Source organism: Mustela putorius, unplaced genomic scaffold, assembly GCF_011764305.1.
Source record: "Mustela putorius furo isolate JIRA1106 unplaced genomic scaffold, ASM1176430v1.1 tig00000487_pilon_pilon_pilon, whole genome shotgun sequence".
Classification (NCBI taxonomy): Eukaryota; Metazoa; Chordata; class Mammalia; order Carnivora; family Mustelidae; genus Mustela; species Mustela putorius.
In genome coordinates this window covers 3466129-3487142 of record NW_025421399.1, presented here as the reverse complement: position 1 = coordinate 3487142, position 21014 = coordinate 3466129, and the positions used below count along the sequence as shown (strand labels likewise).

General features: G+C 47.3%; 1 protein-coding gene across 2 annotated transcripts in view; it reads left to right on the top strand.

The window, feature by feature from the left end:
- Positions 1 to 21014, top strand: part of MAP3K14 (mitogen-activated protein kinase kinase kinase 14) — a 43070-nt gene that overhangs the window by 353 nt on the left and 21703 nt on the right. The gene's annotated exons all lie outside the window — the stretch shown is intronic.

Genomic DNA, 21014 nt, shown 5'->3' with positions numbered 1-21014 from the left:
CGCACCCCCGCAGGCCGCACACGCGCCCAGAGTGTGCCAAGGGGCGCCCTGCTTCCCCTTCCCCAGCACCCCCTTTAGCCCCGCGCTCTCCTGCCCCGTCGCGAAGCCCGCCCCTCCTGCTCCTCTCCCTTGGTGCCTCCAGGGTGGGAACTCGCCTCCGTCGGGGACGGAAGGTGGCCAATGCACAAGCGCTCCTGTCGTGCGCCCTCCCACCTGCCCTGGCAGTGAAACCCTCGGCCTTCCCTTGGGAAGTTCTCTGGTCACACCCCGAGGCGGGGAGAAGGAGCAGAGCCTGCCCTTGACACCAGAGGGCCGGTGCTGGCCACTCTCAGCATCCTCTTTCTTACCCTGACCCTCTGTAATCCTCTCCGCTCCACTCGGGACTTCATCCGTGGGCTCCGGTATAATATTCCCATCTTGGAAGCCCGTGGGGCACCAGGCAGAAAGAGGCCCCTTGTCCAGTGCAGAGTCCCACCTGCTCAGAAGCCTCCCTGGTACTGGGTAACTTGGAAAAAAGCGCTTCCTTCCTAATTGGAGTTTTAAATGTTGCGTCAGGTCTTAAATGGATGGGGGAAGTACTGTGGGGAGAAGAGAATGAATGGAGAAAATGTGCAGAAATCTGTGGTGTAAATGGCAGAATTATTTTTGTCCACTGGAGACAGTGAGCACCAGTGACTTGATTAAGGAATCTAAAAGCAAGTCAAATTAAATGTTGAGAAGTGGGGCCCAGTACAGAATAGCAGTCTGAAGTTCATTCCAGGAAAAATGTTGAAAACCCCTTGACTAGAAACATGGTCTGTCTGAAAGATTAGAGGGAGATAATATCTTAACATTAGTGATGTGTTAGTGATGTGTTTTTTTTTTTTTTTTTTTTTACTCTGTATCTTCCTACCTGTAACCTCCTTTTTCCTTGAGATGTCTGGGTGAAAACATAGACAGTATTGTCCTGTTTTATAGGTGAGGTACCTGAGGCAGGGTGGGGGGGGTGCTTGGTATACATCATAGCTGGGACTCAGGGTGAAGAGCCTGGGCCACTGGAGTCTTACCCAGATTCCTTCCCCTGGACCAGGACCACGTGATGGGACTTAGTTGCAAGAAGAAGGGAGACGTTTGGTGTGGTGTTTTTGCCCTCACCATGAGAGGACAGCTGCTTGTCATGCCGCGATGTGTTTGAATTTACTCTTGGTGTTTTTTAAGTGATGTCAAAATCGGTTCCTGGGGTGCAGTGATGCCAGACCTCTGACACCTTGAAGACATCCTCATTTATTTTGAAGGGTGTGGTGAACTTCTCAGAAGGTCTCAAAATAAAAGTTAGAGTCTCAGACTTTAATTTTAGAGATATGTACCCAGGTGTGTGTTCCAACACCTTTGTAAAATCAGACAGCAATCAGCTACTAAGCTTTAGGTCACCTTCTGTCTGTTTCCAGATTATAAGCTTTAGGTCACCTTCTGCCTGTTTCCAGATTATAAGGAGCAGTTCTGAAGGGGGTTTTTTTTGGCCCCTGGTATTGTCTGTTAGGGTTTGTGGGAGCGGCACCACAGACGGAGACCCTGCCAAATGAGCCTTTATCTATTAAACAAAAATGTCTGGTTGGCCGTTTCGCCTCAACAGATGGAGGTTTGGTTCCTCATTTTGGTTCTCCTGTTGAACACTGACTCCTTTGTGATCTGCTTGGATTGTTTGTATATTATTTAATGTTGAGAAGCAGGCTTGCCCTGATTGGTTGCCCAACTCCAGGCAACTGTTGTGATTTTTTTTTTTTTTTTTTTTTTTTTTTTTTTTTTTTTTTATGGTAACAGTTCATTGCAGCCAAGGCCTGGTGAGAGATCTGTAGAGATGGGAAAGGCAAAGCCTCATCCAGGGCTGTTTTCTTCGTTGTTGGCACCCTCTTAAGAGCCCTCTATCACTTTGGCCCGTGAAATCACTTTGAATTTCCTATTTTTTTTCCTGTCTCAGTGGACAGTACATGAGCTTTTCTAGCAGGTCTGCCTGCCTTGATGAAGAGCTGACAGATTCATATTGGTTGGCCTGACAGATGCTCTTTCTGGGACAATAGTTAAGAAAATGATAGAGCCAAACTCAGTCCTAAATTAAAGTATAAGTCAGCCTGATACTCGTCTAGGCAGCGTATTTGTACCAATGGCTTCCATCACCTCAAAGCTGTTTTTTTTTTTCCTGGCAAAAGGTTAAAATGCAACTAAAATTCTGCTTTCGTGATTAATAAGTCACTACCGCAGTTGTGTCTGATGCTTCCTGTTTGCCCCATTTTAGTATTTCAGTTAAACTGGAAACATCTGAGCCTTATGGGCACTTTTGATGGCACCGGTGTAAAATTGGCGGGAAGGGAGACCATTCCATGTCGGTGGATTTGGGAAACCGTACGGATAAGCCAGGCCCTCTGGCCTCTGTGCACGATGGGAGGAAGGGAAGGGAGTGGGGGCTGAGCATTTGAAGTGAGCCTTTGAAGTGATGCACGTGTGAAGGCTTTGCATGCTCTTGGTGATGCTGACTGAAATGCTGAAACAGTAGATTAGAAATAGAAGGCTAAACTTAGGGCAGTTTGGTTAGTAGAGCATTTCAGTTGAGCTGAGTGAGATGTTCCAGTATGTTGGGTATGGAGCCTTTAGTTCTGGGCTTGTCTTATTTACCTGAGTGACACTACAGAGAAAAGTCATTTTTCCTCAGTGGCCGGTGTGCCCTTCTTAGTCTTAAAAGATCCTCTTCCTGGCTTGCTGGTTTCCGTCCTTTAACCCCTTATCATCCTGATAGAAATCCCTTAAGATTACATGGCATCAAGAGTCATGGTACTCTGTAACCATTTTGGGGAGGTACTGGTGTAAAGGAAGGCAGGACCAAAGATCAGGAGAGGGAATCCTCATTAGGAGGAATAAAGTAGATGAGATTATTCAGGACATCACTATCATACCCAGAATCTAAGCCCACATTTCTGGACCTCTAGTTCATTGCTTTGTCTACTAACCCACTCATGAAAGGATAAATTGTTTTGTTTTGTTTTGTTTCCCCCAAAACATGTCAATTGTGAATGTAACTAAACCAGGGTGGCTGCCTTATTTATCTATTTATGCTAACAAGTATTAATATTCATAAGTATTGCTGATGATTATTAAGGGCCATCGGTTACTCATAATTACTTATGAATAAAAGGCTGAAAGGTGAAGAACACCCCCCCACACACAAGTCTGCTTCTTTTTGTTTGACAGATGCAGAAATTAACGTGGAGGGGTCAGGTGATCGGGCGGAATTGATAGGGCAAGTCCACAGTGTCTCCAATTTCAGATGCTGGGGTTTCGGCTGTCAAGTCAGACAGACCTGGGTCAGGTCCAGGTCTGCCACTATCTACCTGTGTGACTCAGGCAAATCACTTCACTTCCCTCGGCACTGGGTGCCGCATCTGTAAATGGGATCAGAAATACTTCATGGGATTGTTTTGAGTAGAAAATGAGAGAATAGATGTCAAGTGCTGAGCTCAGTGCCTGGCACCTAATAAGCCCCAGGACATGACGCCTACAAATGGTGGTGGTGGTCGTGGTGGTAATAGCAGTAGTCCTGGTTGCCTTTCCTCTGTAAGGGGCAGACCACCTGACAGGGGAGAGTCATTCTCTCAGGAGGACCTCCGGAGGACATTTCTTCGGGGCTGGGGTTTCGCTGTCACGTTCTCCCTGTCATGTACTACACACTGCTCTCACCACCCTCCAGAGGAGCCAACAGAGGCCCGGGCTGTGCCCGATCAGAGCTGGTGAACCTACACCCAGGGCACCCTAGGTGTTCCCAGGACTCTGAGCCAGGAGCCGGGCCGAGCCTTCCTAGGACTCCCTTCTGCCCACCTCCCACCCTCATACGGGGAAGCAGATCCCAGAGCTAAAGCTCTGGAGATGAAAAATGGGAAAATACTGTATAGAATATAAGTCAGCAAGGACTTGTTCTTTGAGGGACTCAGAGGAAGATTTTGGTTCCGTGGGGTGAGGTTCTTGCCACTGCGTGGCACCCCCCAGCTCACTGCCCTTTCCCCCTTACATATACAGCTTTGTCAGCTTATTACTACTCCTGGATCTGGGGGTCCTAGATCTATAGTCAGGGGCTTGCAGATCTTCCTTTAAATCACCCAAAGAATTGGTAACTTTGTTTTTCCCAAAGGGAAAAAAAAGTCTCACACTACATTTTAAATTCCTTTTTCCTCTTCTTAATACAAAACAAAAATACCGGCTCCCATCAGGCTGACGTTCCCTTTAAATAACATTTTGTTTTCTCTTGGGGAAGCTGTCTTCATGGCCAGAGAGTCATTTCTAAAGTGAACCTAGTTTTTAGAAAAAATAGATCACCGGATGTCAAGCCTCATGTGGAGCTCGGTTCAGATGAAAATGAAACCAGCAGGCCTGGAGTGGCAGCCTCACACTTGACTTCAGGATGGAGGTGAGAGGCAGAGCGTCTGAGCCCGGCTCACTAACTGCTTGGCCTCACGGAGTGCATTTGATAGGTGCCTTAGTCATTTTCCAGGCAGCTTTGCTTAGGTGAGCAGAGCACTTTCTCTAGAAGGTGAGTCACCCATGCAGGGGTGTGGGTGACAGGCGACTTATTCCCCAGCACAACTGCAGAGGAAGTCTTAACCAGACCTTGTCCAGAAGCCCTCTGCTGCGGGGCGCCTGGCTGGCTCAGTTGGAAGAGCATGCAACTCTAGAGCTGGGGGGCATGAGTTCGAGCCCCATGGTAGGGTTAGAAATTACTGACAAAATAATAAATAAACTTAAAAAAAAAAAAAGCCCTCTACCAAAGATCACTTTCATTTCAGCGGAAGGGGTTTGGAGGCAGGGATAAAGAAACAAATGGGAGGCTCCCAAGGCTTGCCAGCCAACAGAGAGATGGATCCCCTGGCTGGGGGAGGGGGTCATGTGGACGAGGCACAGAGCCCAGATCAGCGGTGTCACTGCGCTCCTGAGCCCAGCCACCTTGAGGGTGGGAAATGGCCCCATTCCAGTGACAGTCAGCAAAGAAGCAGGAGGGGAGCTTTGGCTCCGGGGAGCTGGGAAACCCCTTGGCAAAGAGCAGAGAGTGCAAACCATGCTTTGGTGTGAAAGACCTTTTAGGGAGCCCTTTTCTACCTGCTGCCTTGCTTTTTGCCACTTGAGTTGGAAGGCTCTGAAGCGCTCCAATGATTGAAAAGGCTAGATGAAACCCTGGACTTCGAGAAACTGTCATTTTACTGTCATTCCAAGCCTGTCACCATTTCAGTTGTCTACGCATCCAGTGCTGGTGTTTGGACTCAGAAAGAAGCAGCAGAGGAAAGTCCTGAGCCATCCCTGCCCCCCTAGTTTCTGGTTGCTATGGCTTCTGGCCACCCTCTTCCCACTAAGGCCATGACCAGGCATCCACCAAGACAAAGATCTGTTCAAAACTCTCTGTTCTGGACCCATGTAATTGGTGTTGAACTTGACAGCTAATGGTCAGGGACATCTATAGGCAATGTCCAGGGTTACCCACAAAGTGGGCTTGACTTTATTGAAGCCTCAGGGAAAGAACTACTAGAACTACTAGAACGAGAACTACTAGAACTAGAACTACTACTAATAGAAAGTATTACTAGACCCCCCCCCCACCCCGCCCAGCCCCAGAGCCACAGCCTGTCAATCCAAACTAGCCAGCCATCATTTCCAGGCAAGCATGGCTAAGCAACCTTTAGGCCCTAACCACTCTGTCAAGAAAAAGCTGTTAGAATTACAGCCTTGAAATGACCATTACCATTCACATTCTCTACTACTTTACAGAAGAGAAAATGATGGCCCAAGAAGCTGAATGGGTTGCCCAAGGTTACATGGCTAGCTCATGGCAGAATCTGAACTAAAGTCCAGATCTCTTCACCATGCTATGCTGCCACTGAGCAGAGGAACTACTCTTGGAGTAGGAATTGGATTTTTTAACTAGTTCCTCCTTTATTCCCCTCCTTTGACCCCATCACTGTCAGTCTTGCTGCAAGCTCTGCCAGATCTGGGAAGGGTGGAACCAGAGCAGCTGCTCTAAGCCTAAGAAAAAGTCAACAGAAAGCTATTCACTTGACACTCTCTTATACCATGAGTTTGTGTAACCAAAAGGAGGTCAAGGTTGATAAGAAAAAACAATTCTGGGCAGGGTTACCCGGAAGTCTCAAAGGTTGCCTGCACCTTTAGGGCACCATCCTACCTCCCCAAGCAATGTCTTACCCAGAGTGGGCATTCAGATCCTATTTATGATTGACCGTGATGGTGCAAACCCACTGGGCACCAAGAAGCTCCTCTGCATCTTTCCACTGTGAAGAAAGGACATGTTGCCCATGGGATGTAGGTGACCAGAAAAGCCAGAGTAGTCAGGGGTCATTCCAACTGGATTCAGCCAGCAATTCTCAGTGAAGAAGCTCTTCCCTGTGGGCAAAGCATGATGTCCCATCTGAATGATGGCCCCTATACATGCAAAGAACTGTTGTATCTGAGACTCACCACCCACTGTCTGCTGATATTGACATTTCCTTTCACTGGGCCAGAATTAGTCAATACTGGTCTCCTGGTCAATACTAAGGATGACTGGGAGATTTAGGAGGAAAGGGGGCCTTAGCCAAACTCAGATGAAGATGCTCTTAAAAGTTAAGATTAGAAATACTTTGGCCCAAGAAGTTAGTTGGATGAACCAGGCTCCTTGAGCCTGTGCCCAGTAGTCCCAGCCTACTGTTGGGACTGTAGTGTTGGCAGATGTACTTTGGGAGGCAGGAATAGCTTTCTAGAGATAAATAGATAAATGTAAAAGCTGGAGATTTGCGTACCACCTCCTGTCGAGGATATTTGTGCACATTGGAGCCCAGATGGATGCTATCTGGCACAGGAAGGTCTTCTTCTCAAAGAATTGGAAGTAATTGGGTCTCAAGGTCAGCATTTAGGAAAGGGGATGAGGGCGGCTCGGTTGCCAGCTTGAGTGACACCTTCTTGCTGGGGTGCAGTCAGAGTACAGCCACCCCTGGTCACCAGGCTCTGCCTGCTTCTGCTTGCCAGGTGAACGGGACAGTCTGGACACTCAGATGCCAGACCAGACAGGCTCTTAGAGCCGGGACCCTAGTGTGTTCTTTAGGAGTGTATCAGTCATCCTTTCAGTGAGCCTTTGCCAGGAATGTCACATATGGCAGGCTCTGGCAGGTGCTAGAATATGAAAGAATAACGGAGATGCTTCTCTCAGGGAGCTTGCTGTGGCCGCAGGGCGGGGGGGAGGGGATAGACATTGAAGGTGCTAAATCGTGAACCACGACTCTGGGAGCTGGAGAGGAGCCAGTAAGGCATCGCGGCCTGGTGGTCCTCCTGGTCCAGCTTGACCCAGCACTGTCACACACATAGTTCCTTGGAGGGCAGGAGCCCCAACTCCCATTCTACGGGGACCTGGGTGGGATCTATCAGCTTGGAAAAGGAGCTTGAGAACAATCAGGAAACTTTGGCAGTCTGGGAGGAAGGCAATGTATTTGCAGAGGTGAAGCCGCTGTCGGGAGAAATGTGTGCTCACATAGTTCAGAGCAGAAGCAGACAACAGGTTGCCAGCTGTTGAAGATAGGGCTGACTTAGCCCACCCTTCCTGGCTGCAGTAGAGAAGGCGGTGACACGATCCCATGTGCTTGGCGCCGCTCTGACACAGGTCCGCAGGCAAATGATTCAAAGCCTGACCCATGACTGTGCTTCTTCGTAACTAAGTTCAGCGTTCCAAAAAAGCCTTTCCAGGGTTATGATGGTGACAGCCTCGTGAGGGCAAGGACCTTGTCTGTCTTGGTTACCGTGGCATCTGGCATCTGCTGGCCAGAGCACAGCACCTGGAGCGTGGGATCCACTGGCCAAGGATTTGTGGTCCAGGGAAAGTACAAGACTGGCATCCACATTCCTCCTGCTGGGCCCTCCTGGCCCAAAAGAGGCTGAAGGAGCCACAGGCTGTTCATGGTTTCCCCTCCTTGACCAGGGAATACTCTGAGAGCCTCTGAATTCTCCCTGTTATAGCACAGGCCCCAGGCCTTTCTTCCCTTCTTAAAGGAGGACAAGAGTGTGACCCTGTATTATAAAGGGACATGTCAAAGTCACCTTTGTTGCTCATGTCCTCCAGTTGTCGGCCAATCTGTCAAAGGTTGTGTAGGGCAGCGTCTGAAATGAGGCCATGGTCAGGGTTCCACTGCCAAAAAGCAGAGCTGGACCGTGTGCTTCTTTCCAATTACCCCTATGCGTTGGAAGTCTTCTGTGGAAAACCGAGTTGTTTGGGTTTCTTGTTTATTCTGAAGTTCCTCAAACTAGTTCCTCAATTTCAAAACCAGTCACCAGTGACTACAATGAACTTGAAGCCTCCTCCCTCACAGGGAGGCTGAACCTGTCTTTCTCCGTCTGCTCTGAGTACAGGTAGACCCTGCTTGAAGCCAGTTCCACCTGGGAAAACAGAGTTCCTTACCAAGCGAGAGAGGAAGGCAGTGGTTGTATTTCCGTGAGATTCACCTTAGCCCAGGGAACTGCTCCTTGCTCAGAATCCAGTTCAGAAGGTTAAATAAGAAGAACTGTTTTTCACAACCAAATGATGCTTGTAATGATGACCTCAAGGCTTGACAAGATCCAGAAGTACATTTTGACTCATCAAAAGAAAGCTGATTGGGTTTGGTGTGATTTTTGTGTCTGGGGCAGTTCCTGGCGCTGTAATCTTTGGAAATTGATCATTACCAAATGGTATATACTGCAGCCCCGCTTAATCAAGATGTGTAATGACACAAAATACCCCACAGAACACACTTGCAATTTTTTTTGACTTAACATACATTAAAAATTCCCTGCTGCTTATTGTATAAAATGAGACACGCATATGATTGTTTTGGTTTTTTGTTTTGTTTTCTTTTCCTCACTACTACTCCTCCCCACCCCCCTCCATTCTCCTGCCTACCAATTCCATAATCGCCTGTGTGGATCAGTGATGCCCCGTGGCATGTTCTGTATACTGTTGGATTCAAAAGTTAAATTGCAAAGGATTTAAAAGTTGAATTGAAAATGCTTTTGTAACACTTTTCTTTTAGAGCTTATGCCATGCCCTTTATCAGGGCCCTGGAGACAAAGTACCGACCATATTTGAGAAGATACTAGCTGATGCTCAAGGCTTTGCTATTAGACAAACAAACAGCAACAAAAACCACAGAAGGCCTGGAGTCAGGCCTTCTAAAATGCAGGGCACATTTGAACTTTGTTGTAGAGTTCATCCTTGCAACAGACCTGCGTGTGCCTGACCTGATACCCACGCCGGGCATGGGGAGACTAAGGAATATGGGGCTGCCCCGTGTCCAGCTTGAAGTCTTTGCTTCCCGTTGCCATTTTAAAGTTGCTTTGCTGCAGAACATAGGCTGGCTGCGTTTATACTCCCTAATGGAGATGCTCCCTCCTGGGTCAGTCCCTAGGTTTCTCACTAACAAACCTTTGACTTGTGGCAGCTTCTGTGTTTGGGTCTCAATTTTTTAAAGTTTTAGATCATGTGAAAACAGAATGTTAATGTTAAGAGTCCGTACTTTGACAAAAGAGCCCCTGGGCACAAATCTGGCTTCTGCCAATTCCTTGCAGAGTAGCATCAGACTTTTTTTTAGCGTCAGACTAATTTACTTGAGCTCCTGAGCCTCAGTTTCTTCCTCTGTATAAAGGGAACAACATTAGTGCCCTGCTCACGGAATTCTTGAGAGGGTTCAAGAGACAGTGCATGCATTACCTAATATGTAGCAAACCGTAATAGCTACCGTTATTTCTATTATTATTGACACTGGCACGTAATTAGCATGTATACACATAGTAGCAGACTCTTGCTGTCCACAGGACAAAGATGTCCACGGGACAGCTAATTTCAACTTGAGCTGTCAAGGAGTTCTGGGTCCTGGTTCCTCATGCACCGGCAGCTCGTTCCTCAGTCCCTTAGGAGCTGGGCACTCCCAACAGAGGGAGAAGGTAGACGGCACACGCAGAATGCACTTCAAAGAACATCTCCCTCGTAGGCTAACCTTGCCTTGCTTAATGCTTCTACCCTTCTGATTTGGGGACTCTCCCTTCCTCCTCTGACGGCATCTATTCCAGACCTTCCTCCTGATGCTAGGGCTGCTGGCTAGAGGCTTTGCAAGGCAGATTTCAGCTCTACAGAAGCAAGGACTTTCAAACAAATGGTACTTCCAGTCCCGGAAAGGACTGCTCATCTTGTATCAGCTTCCTTCTCGTTGGAGGTTTTGCTAATGTTTACCAGAGCACCCACTATGTTCCAGGCACAGTACTTGGCATTTAAAGATTGCTTCTTGCATTCAGCTGTCCTGTAAAATCCTGTTGTTTCCGTTTGAGCATCCCTGTTTTACAAATGAGACAGCTGTGTCTCCAGAGTAAGTGATCTTCACCTATCACCCCCCAGAGTGTGAGAGACTCCACAGCTCCAGCTCAGACCTTTGGACTCCAAGGCCATCCTGCTATGTAGCTGGGTGGCCATCCTTGGGATTATTAAGTGATATGTTGGAATAAATGACTTCCAAAGGCCCTTCTGATCCCAAGATCATTTTGTGATTCCTTTATTCATCCAGCCAGCCACTCTCCCCTACTAGATTATGGGCATCTGGAAGGCAAGGATCGCATCTTTCTAGCAAATGACATATAATGTTTGGGAACCACCTGTCATGGACTAATCAATGCTTCCCACTTTCCTAACTCCTAGAAATGAGAAAAGAGTGACTATGCGAAGGGTCACCCAGAAATTCCGGTTCTAGGTGTTTACCATCTAGAATTTACCTATAGAAGTACACAAAAAAGTGAATAAAGAGTTTTTGGGTTTTGTTTTGTTTTGTTTTTGCAGTAATACTTGTAAGACTGAAAAATTGGGAATAATTTGCAAGAAAATCCATAGGAGAATAGGAGGAGAAATGATTGGACAGGGGCACCTAGGTGGCTCAGTGGGTTAAGCCTCTGCCTTTGGCTCAGGTCATGATCTCAGGGTCCTGAGATCAGGTCCCGCATCGGGCTTTCTACTCAGTGGAGAGCCTGCTTCCCTTCCTCTCTCTCTGCCTGCCTCTCTGTCTACTTCTGATCTCTGTCTGTCAAATAAATAAATAAAATCTTTAAAAAAAAAAAAAGAAATGATTGGACATTTATACCATGGAAGACTTTTCTTTTCTTTTTTTTTTTTTTAAGATTTATTTATTTATTTGAGAGAGAGAGAAAGAGCAAGTCTGGGGATGGGTAGAGAAGGACAGGCAGACTCCACAGGCAGACTCCACATAGAGCACAAAGCCCACATAGGGCTTGATCCCAGGATCCTGAGGTCATGACCTGAGCCAAAGGCAGATGCTTAACTGACTGAGCCACCTAGGCGCCCCTCTACCATGGAATCTTACAGAGCCATGAGAAAAAAATGAAAGAGATCTCCATACAATTGAAGTAGGACAGTGTCCATAATCCACTGTGGGTTTTTTGTTGTATTTTAGGGTTTTTTAATTTTGTTTCTAGAGAGGGAATGGAGGGGTAGGGCAGAAGGAGAAGGAAAGAGAGAATCCTTAGCAGACTCCAACGCCCAGCATGGAGGCCGAGTCGGGGCTCGATCTCACAACCATGAAATGACCACCTGAACTGAAATCAACGGCTGGATGGGTGCTTAACTGACTGAGTCACCCAGATGCTCTCCATAATCTATTGTTAAGTCAAACTTGTAGAATATTAGCTATCTATAAGCCCATGTTTCTTTTAAAAATAGTCCCAAATATTTTATATTTATATATAAATATATATATATATTATATATATAGTCCCAAATATTTTATATTTATATATAAATATATATATATTTATATATAAATATGCTAGTGGAACTAGAAGGATTTACACCAAATTACATTGTAGGAAGGAGGGAATGAGGCCAAGTTCTCTCTTTTTTTTTTTTTTTTTTGTTGGTCCCTCTAAGTACTTTGTATGGTTGACATTTTTACAGTGAACAAATACTACTTTTGTAGTTGAAAACAAAATACAAATCAAAAAAAGAAACAGGGTTCCAGGGTGGCTCAGTCATTAAACATCTGCCTTCAACTCAGGTCATGATCCCAGGTTCCTGGTATCGAGCCCTGCATCAGGCTCCCTGCTCAGCGGGAGGCCTGCTTCTCCCTCTCCCACTCCCCCTGCTTGTATTCCTTCTCTCGCTGTCTCTCTCTCTCTCTGTCAAATAAATAAGCAAAATCTTTTTTTTTAATTCTCTAATTTAAAGGAAAAAAGAAACAGGGTCAGATATTATATAAAGAAGGTAGGAGAGATTTCACCAGCACAGCTTGCCGCCTTCGGGTTTTCCAGATTCAAAACCAACCCTCAGGTCCCACCCTCGACGACATCAGCAGGGAAGGAGGGGCTTGTGGCTTTGTCTCGGGGCCAGTTCTGCTGTGTGTCCCGCTCTTTATGGGGCCTCTTGTGCCCACGGGCATTTCTTATATTTAGCCCTAGCGCGGGCCTTCACCGCTGTACACACTTGGCCTCGGTGATTATACATAAAAGCAAGGAAGCCATGGCCTTCAGAGTTGAGGATGGCTGACAGGGCCATCTTTGAGCACCTTCCTACTTCTTGAGTCATAACAGCCCCCAGTGGGAAACAAGAAAGAGACAGAAATAAAAACCAAAACCAGGAGGGATGGGCTTGCCATCTCCAGCGCTCTGTTTCGGTAGCGCTGCCGCCCGAACTCGCTGACCAGCCATAGTGATTCTGATGACGCCTCCGGGAGGCTGTGGGTTGGGAGTATTTATTATCACATATTTATTAAGACCCACTCACGCTGTGAACCAGATGCCTCTTCAATTCCCATACCATGAGACCCTTTTTTGAGTGATCGCTTGTTTCCGTTATAAAAGTAATACTCCCCCAAAGACATCTCTGGGGGGACACATAAGAAACCGGTAACTGAGATCCCCTCGGAAGGATGGGGCAAGGACGAGAAGGCCATACACTTTTCACTGTATAGCCTTTCTGTATTTTTTTAAACACTCGGAAACATGATCTGTTACAAAATGAAAACTGGGAAAAATAATACCTGCTGTCTGGAAAAAACGTGGAAAAATCAGAAAAGTATAAAAAAATTAAAACACCGTTGCGTGTCTGTGCTAGGTGTCTGCATTTTTATTTATTTTTATTTCTTTAAATATTTTGAGATTTTATTTATTTGAGAGACAGAGAATGAGCAGGGAGAGGGGAGGGACAGAGGGGGAGAGAGACAGACTCCCCACTGAGCGGGGAGCCCAATGTGGGGCTCGATTCCAGAACCCTAAGATCATGACCTGAGCTGAAGGCAGATGCTTAACTAGCTGAGTCATGTTAGTGTCCCTTTTAAAATATTTCATTTATTTATTAATTTTGGATAGAGAGCATGCACACAGGGTGGGGGCAGACAGAGGAGGAAGGAGAGGGACAAGCAGACTCGTGCTAATTGCTGAGCTTGACGTGAGCTCGCTCCCAGGTCCCTGAGATCATGACCCCACCCAAAATCAAGAGTCAGAAGCTCAACAGACTGAGCCATCCACGAGCCCTGGTTACATTTTTATAAAGGTTGATGTAGTATACAGACACAGGCTAGGTGGGATCATACTCTAGATATACTTCTTAATCTTTTCTCTATTAATACTGTGTCCCATCAGCATTTCCATATAATTAAAAATTATTTGTAAACATCATTAATGGATGTACCATGATTTAATTAATAATTATCCTCCCTCTGTAATCAGACATTTTTATTCCAGCTTTTACTATTATAAAATACACTAAGCATCTCTGATGAGGCATCTTTTTCCATAATTCTGTTTGCTCCATTATCTAGACACAGTTCTCTGAGCTGTGCACACAAGAAATGACTCTCTCCTCTTGGTGTAATGCGTCTTGTTTCCAGAGTTCTTTCGTCTCCGTTATTTCATTTGAGGAGTAGGGGAGGGTGATGGTGTGGGGGCCTGGGTGAGGCTAAGTTGAGTGAGGAGAGCCAGTGCCACAGGCAGTCAGAAAAGGAGGTGACAGTTCGGTGAAGCTATTGGGAGGGACTTCCTGGAGACCTAAGTCCAGCTTGGGGGTGAAGGACAGACTGGGTGTGTAGGGCGGCCCCCACAAGACATGGGACACACAGAGACCTATAGATTTGAGCAGCAAGCGAGTCTGATGTGGAGAGATCGGACTGGCCACAGCCAGACCCTGTATTTTTAGGGAAATAGTGGTCAGACAGATTATGGACCACAGAGTTGATACTGGGCCCATAAGTAATGCAGAGCTACCAGATGTCTTTGAACTTGAGGTTATCTTAAAGACAGGATATTTTCAGATTAGCTTGGGATGGGAGGGGGTCCAGGAGAAGCTGGAAGTGGGTGAGGCCTGTGCTAATAGAATAGACAGACATGATTGCCTAGAACATTTGAAGGGGCCTGTAGACACCAGGGTCTCTGTATGCGTGTGGGGCTAGCCAGCGTGGACGGGCATGTGGTGGCAGCCGGAGGACAGTCAGAAATTTTGTTCTGTACATTTCATTCACCAAGCAGTTTGACCTGTGGAATTGGCAAGACTGAGTTTCTGTGGGCATGACAGGTCTTTATTTTAAAATTGATCGGCAAGATTTTAATGATTGAGGTGCATTCGCGTTTCCTATCCTCAATGATCCTTAATGGGAAACACTAAACCAGAAATTGCTCTCCTGGGATGCAGGCCTCAAGCTGGCGTGCCAGGCTGGTTTGGAGATGCCTCCAGCCTCACTCGGCCTCTCCACCTGGCGAGAAAAATTCAGCGAGGCTCCCAGAGCGTGGAGTATTGTTAGCGCAGGCTAGAGATACAGGGTGAGAGTTCTGTCCCAAGGGCATAGTTTACAAGTCAGTACCCACGTCCCCATCTGCCCCTACCCTGTAGGTTCCTCCCTCTGGAACTCTGCCTCCGAATTCTACCCCTCTTCCTAAGAATTTAACCCCCGCGTGACCCGAGCTTTGCCTACCAGCAACTTGGAGCTGTTTGATTCTTCCAGACTCACCTCTCTGTGCCTTAACTTTTGCCATTCCCTCCACTTAGAATACCTTCTCCTTTTTCTTGGGTAGTTTTTGCTCACCCCTTGAGACTTAGTCTGAGGACTTTAGGAAGCCTTTTCTGACACCCACCAGGCTGAGCTAGATGTCCCTCCAAGTGTTCCCATTGTGTCTGCTGCATGTCTGTGTCTGTTGCTGTGTGACCATACTGTACTGTAATTTTCTAGCTCCATGTCTCTCCCTTGGTAGACTATGAGCTCCTTAAGGGACTGGGTCTTCTTCCTCGGTATACACCCAGTACTCAGCACAGAGCCCAGTCTCCAGCAGACCCAACCCATGCTCGAAGAAGGCTGTGTTATTAAGATCCTGCAGCTCTGGGCACCTGGGTGGGTCAGTTGGTTAAGCAACTGCCTTCATTCAGCTCAGGTCCCAGGATCAAGTCCCACATCAGGCTTCCAGCTCCACGGGGAGTCTGCTTCTCCCTCTGACCTTCTCCTCACTCATGCTCTCTTACTGTCTCTCTCTCAAATAAATAAATAAATAAATATCCTGCAGCTCTCTTTGACAGGACACTCAAAGCAGAGGCCTCACTCATCCATAAAGCCTCAACTTGCTTCCGTCCTTAGGATTTTGAGGCTCTTTATTGGTTGCGTATAAGTTATAGCCTTTCATCTTAAATATTTTGTCTGATATGAATATTACATATCTTTGGTTAGTATTGGTCTGGCATATCTCTTTTCATCCTTTATTTTCAGTCTTTCTTTTTTCTTTTTTTTTAAGATTTTATTTATTTATTTATTTGACAGGGCGATCACAAGTAGGTAGAGGGAGAGGCAGAGAGAGAGGAGGAAGCCGGCTCCCCGCTGAGCAGAGAGCCCGATGCAGGGCTTGATCCCAGGATCATGACCTGAGGTGAAGGCAGAGGCTTTAACCCACTGAGCCACCCAGGCGCCCCTATTTTCAGTCTTTCTATATAATTTTATTTTGTCTCTTTTAGTAAGCATCTAGCTGGATCTTTTAAAATCTTATCTGATTGTCTGTCTTTTAATAGCTGGGCTTAATCTATTTGTGATTAATCCTGCCTTAATACTTCAACTTACTTTTGCCCCCTTCATTTCTGTTCTCATTTTATACTTAGTATCCTTTTCCTTTGCTCCTTTTTTCCTTCTTTCCTTGCCTTTTGTTAGAGTGATCAAGGTTTCTGGTTTTTTTTTGCCCTCTGGTTTAGAAACCCTGCATGAGTGCCTTATATGTGGGCGGGGGGGGGGGGGGAGGGCGGCGGTGGTGGTGGTGTTTGTTGTTGTTTTAAGAAAGTGGAATGACCTGTTAAAACTAATCAAGTCAAACATTCTAACATCTCAGGAACATGTGGTGGTAACCCACCTAGAAGTCTGACCAGTTTATCACTGATTCGGCTTTTACAGGAGATCCCTCATTTTTAGTTCTTGTGTTTCCTGCCTATACAGGCCAAGCAGTTAACTACGAAGAGTGAGCAGATCCTGTGGGCAAAATGGGAGCAGTAATAGCCACATGGTAGTAATACTGCTCGGGCCCTTGATGTTCCAGGGGCCTTTGGCAACAAGCTTTTCTTCTAGAATGGAACTGGGAATCTTTGGGTCCCCGAGGAAAGGGCCAGGAAGCTTTAGCTCTAATCCCATGGTTGTTGCTCTAGTTGTATAAATTGGCACTCGTTTTTTCCTGCAGGAAGTTCATCTCCTAGAGCCCTAATTTCTTCATCTGTAAAATGGAAATAATATCACCCACCCTGCAAGGTTTCTGTGAGTTATCGAAATGGATAAAGCATATTACGCATGCCCAACGCACAGATGACATCAAATGAATGATCCCGGTTAGTACAGGCCCTGGCACTTAGGGGACCCTCCCTGAACACTTGTGCAGTGAATGCAGGAGCTTCATTGAGGGACTAGGTGATAAAGGATGGATAGTAATAAAGGAAGAAGGCATTCTCTACCAGAGCAAGAAGGTGACCAAAGTAAAAGAATCTGAGGCTTACCCATTGCTGCTGTGCTCAGGCAAGTGAGAGGAGCAGACTGGCCAGAACAGAGGCCAGGGGTGGGGGAGTCTGGGGAGAGTAGGCAGGTCAGAAAGGGGAGCCAGCGCTGAGCGTGTACGAGGATCTCTGGGTCTGCTGGGCTGGATGGCTGTGTTTGCCAGGCCAGCTCACTCTGCCTGCAATTGACCTTGGTTCCTCTCCTGCTCAGCCCCTCATTCTTGATAGGCAGAAGCCAGCCCAGTGTGGCCTAGTGGCCAGGCAAGCTCACGGCTTAAAAGAGGAAGCATCAGAATAAGATTGGTTTTCAACTAATATCTTATTAAGGAAGTTGAGTCATTCTACTTCTGCTATTTGTCCCCTCTGGGCATTCAGAGGAGGACAAGTTTTTACTTCCAGATGAAATAGTCATGGTCTGCCCTAGTCTCTTGGTGGACATTTCCAAAATGAGCCTGTAAAACAGAGATTTTTATTTGCCTTTTATATACAGAGACCCGAGGCTCAGTGTGTTGAATGCTTTAGCTATAGCTGAACACCTCGACTCTGTCGCGCCCACATTGCGAAGTCCCATTGTCTCAATGATGGCATTTATGAGGCAGATGAAGGGCAAGAGAATGAACTTTTATTCAACATCTTCTGTGGGCCAGGCAGACCGACTGGCATTTCGCATAATCTGCCTCTTCCAGTCCTCAGAACAAGTCGGAAGCAGCTGAGAGAAGAATTCTCAGCGGCTTGCTCAAGGTTGAGTGTGCGGGCTTGGGGACAGCCACGTAGGTCCAGACCCACCTCTGCAACTAGTAACCGTGTGGCTGGTCTGGCAGGCCCCTGGCCTTCTCCGAGCCTCAGTCTTCACATCTGAAAATGAGGGCAGTAATGGTAGGGGCTTAGTGAATATCAAGAGTGATCGTTCTGAATTGGTCATCCTGCCCTCAAATGATCCTGACAAATCGGTTATATTTGGGGAACTAGAAGAGACCTCAGAAGGTTTCCTAGGCCACTGGTTTTCAAACTCTTCCTCGGAAGAGGACCTAGCGTTCCACAGAAATCCTTGGTGGATGAAGGGAAGCTGAGGATGTGAGGCTCCTGCCCACCTTCTCTGGCAGAGCAGCTGGTTCTCACGTGAGTTACATGTCATTTGCGTGCTTCTAGCTCTTTTATATATTGGGCGTTGAGCTATGATTTCATTTGACAGAAACGGTCCCACTGCCTTTTTTTTTTTAAAGTTGCCAAGGCTAGAACCCAGATCTTCTGGTTCCTAGTCTGGTGTTTTTGCTGCACTTACTAAAAAAGGGAACTGAAATATGAAGGTTATCATCACTGAAGATCAAAATAAAACTTATTTTTGTAGCTTCCAGTTAATCGGCAATTCATTTAGCCTAAATTCCAGTCCTGTCACAGAATCCTAGGAACAGAAATTTCGCTGTCAGAGAAAACGTTACTGTCATAGCCTTAAACAAGAACTTTCTCATCAAACTTCTTGCAGTGATGGAAACGTTCTCTATCTGCACTAATACAGTAACTAGTATAATGGAGGAACTGATTTTTAAGTATTATTTAATTTTATCAATTTTTTTGAAGATTTTATTTGTTTATTTGACAGAGATCACAAGTAGGCAGAGAGGCAGGCAGAGAGAGAGGGGGAAGCAGGCTCCCTGCTGAGCAGACAGCCCAATGCGGAACTCGATCTCAGGACCCTGAGATCATGACCTGAGCCGAAGGCAGAGGCTCAACCCACTGAGCCACCCAGGTGCTCCTAATTTTAATCGATTTAAATGTAAATAGTCACATGTGGCTAATGGCTGCCATATTGGACAGCATGGCCTTACAGTATAGACCAGGGATCAGATGGTAGTCTCTGACCCCTTGGCACAGAAGCACCCAGAGAACTTGTCGAAAGTACAGATTCTGGGCCTACTGCCTAGCAACTGTTTCAGGAGGTCTAGGGCAAGTGCATTTTAGAATCATCTGGTTATTTTGACTTGCAGTCAGGTGGGAAACTGCTACATTATTGAGCTCTTCTTTGTCATGGTAGAGCAGTGCCAGAATCATGGCCTTGATCTTCTGAAGAGACTGTAGCAACTTTCTGGGGAATGTCAGACCCTTGGGAAATGTGATGGAAGCTGTGGACCTCTTCCCTGTAAAAATACAAACTGTATATAGTTTCTGTGAGTCACAGACCATCCTGAAGCTGTCCTTGAACCCACATGAAGAACTCCCCAACTTGGTGGTGCCCAGATGGCTCAGTTGGTTAAGCATCTGACTCTTGATCTCAGCTCAGGTCTTGATCTCAGGGTTGTAAATTCAAGCCCTACACTGGGCTCCACGCTGGGCATGGAGCCTACTTTAAAAAAAAAAAAAAAGTCCCAACACAGACAACAGAGGTTTACTAGCTGGTGAGGGAGCCAAGTTTGTCTCCGGCCCAGGAGCCTTGCCCACAGCAGGCATGTCATACAGATAAGCCCAAAGATCACAGATATGCCCAGACTTCTCCAGGGGATCATCGAGGCCCCAGAGAAAACAGACAAGCAGTGTACATGCCCTAAAAGAATACTGAACCAGTAACACGCCTTTCCTTTCCCATTTGGTTTCCATGGCCTTGTAAGTGAACTCAGTGGGCTTGGCTATTACCAGTGCCCACATCTTCAGCTCTGACAGCGAGCAAAGGAGCATTTGAGGCCAGAGTGGAGCTGGGGCAAGCGTCCAGACTGAGTAACGGATTGGGATTTGAACTCACCTTCAAAGGCAGAGACACAACTGGCTCAGTCTTCACACCCCACAGGCTATAGGAGAATGAAGGGGCAGAGCTGCAGGGAAGTGGTCTGGGGCAACAAGCCCCAGAAAACAAGCCAGGGGCAAAGACCCGGCCTAGGAAGGCCACCTGGCCAGCAGTCCCAGGCTCAATGCAGAACCCTATTTTTTGTAGGCCAGCCCCCTTGTAGAAGTGGGGAAGGAGGGACGGAGCAGACGTGTGTATGTGTAGGAGAGCTGCTGTCAGGCCAGAGTATCCTTAGAATAGCTTCTTGAACTTGGAGGCTATCAGGGAGGGTCTGAGTCATGGTCATGTGGCACTGGAGAAGCTGTACAGCTCCCAGGCTGTGATTTTGTGCCCCTGGGAGGTGAGGATCAGCCTGTTTTCCCGTGCCCTTCACAGGTTCAGCTGCCAGCTGCTGGGTTAGCCTCTCAGCGGCCTGCCTGTTCCTCTGTATGCCTGCCAGCCTCTTGGGTGAGTCATCCGGGCACTGCAGAGGGGGCCCCGGGAGCCCGGCATGCTCTTGGAGACAAGGATCAGGGCCCCTGGCCAGCAGCCCAGCTCACTGCCGAGGCAACATGATGGCTCCTGGGGGGTGAGGGGCAGCCCCGCAGCCTCTCCGGAGGGCCATAGCTCAGGATGAGCCCTGTCCAACCGAGACAGGCCGTGTGAACCGCACAACAGCTGGGTCTCAGACCAGCTTGGTGCCCTCGAAGCAAGCCCTGACGGCTTGGCCTCATTTCTCTCGCTTCTCACTTGGGACTTTCTCTTCATCCCTGGTGCTCAGGGTCATCCTGTCCCTGAAGGTCATCCTGGGATACCCGCATCTAGCCAACATTGATCATCTCATCCGTGCCCTGCTAGGAGGGCACCACCCCCGCCCTCAGGAGCCTTCTGACCAAACAGGGCATGAGCTTCCCCCTGGGGTTTGCCTGGAGCCCAGGAGACTCTGGGAGGGGGCGCCACAGCCTGAAGCTAGGGCTTCTGCGTCCTGGGCCTATTCTGTGTCCTGGGCCTGTAGTGCCACACAAGACTGGCTGACCTTGAGCAAGTTTCCACTTAATTAGCTTCAGTTTGTTCGAGTGAAAATGAGATTAAAGCACTCCTGAGGTCCTTCTCGGCCCATCTTTAATAGTGTTAGGTTCTGAGGGCTTGGGGTTTTTTCTTAAGACCCATTTTCCCCTGGCAAAGAGGCTGAGACAGGACGCCAGGGTGGCACGGTTGGTTATGCGACCG